Genomic DNA, 868 nt, shown 5'->3' with positions numbered 1-868 from the left:
ATTTGATTAGTACTTATTTTTTAATATTATGTTGCATTTAATTTGGATTTCTTTAAAATTATATATAAAAAGATTAATGGTGACTGATGATCTAAAGTAATAAAATCTATTATTTCTTAATATTTCTGCAGTATATATATATAAACATATCAATTTAAGAGTTTATATTTTATAATCTTTTATCTAATAATCAATATGGATGCCGAACAAACACATTTTTTTATTTATTTTTGACATCTATTATCAATATAAAGAGTGCTAGAGTCATTAAATTTTGTGATTTATAATTATCAATTAATTATTATTGATATTTTTAATGGTGTAAGATTTCATTCAATAGTATAGAATTGTTCATTTTTTTTTTATGGTTAAATGTTGGTCAGATTTTAATAAAAGTACTGATTTCCTAAATTTTCTTTATCAAAATTCATCTTCTGAAGGACAACATTCACAAAACTCTACTTGATTTTATTATGTGTTTTTTGAAAATCTAACTTAATTATTGTTGAACTCTTCTTTCTCATTTTCAGTCACTGCACAGTCTTATAAACAATTAAAGTTTCATCATGTATCTTCTTTTTCTTCACAAAAATATTTTATGTTTCTTCTATTAATTCTGACATTAAACTCCTCATTATTCGAATCAATATCTTTGATATAATCTTATACACATATCTTACTATACTGATTGAGTGAAAGTCTTTGATCTTTTTTGCTCCAACAAATTTAAGAGCCAGAGCCACCCAAATAACATTAGAAATAATATCTTAATAGTTTTGTGATTTGAAAAAAACTCACTACAGCTACCAAATATCTCCTCAACACTTTTTTTAATAAAGTTCATATTATAATCTTCTATCTAATAATC

This window comes from Arachis ipaensis, chromosome B02 (assembly GCF_000816755.2).
Source record: "Arachis ipaensis cultivar K30076 chromosome B02, Araip1.1, whole genome shotgun sequence".
In the NCBI taxonomy this organism is placed as follows: domain Eukaryota; kingdom Viridiplantae; phylum Streptophyta; class Magnoliopsida; order Fabales; family Fabaceae; genus Arachis; species Arachis ipaensis.
Note: the sequence above shows the minus strand (reverse complement) of the source record.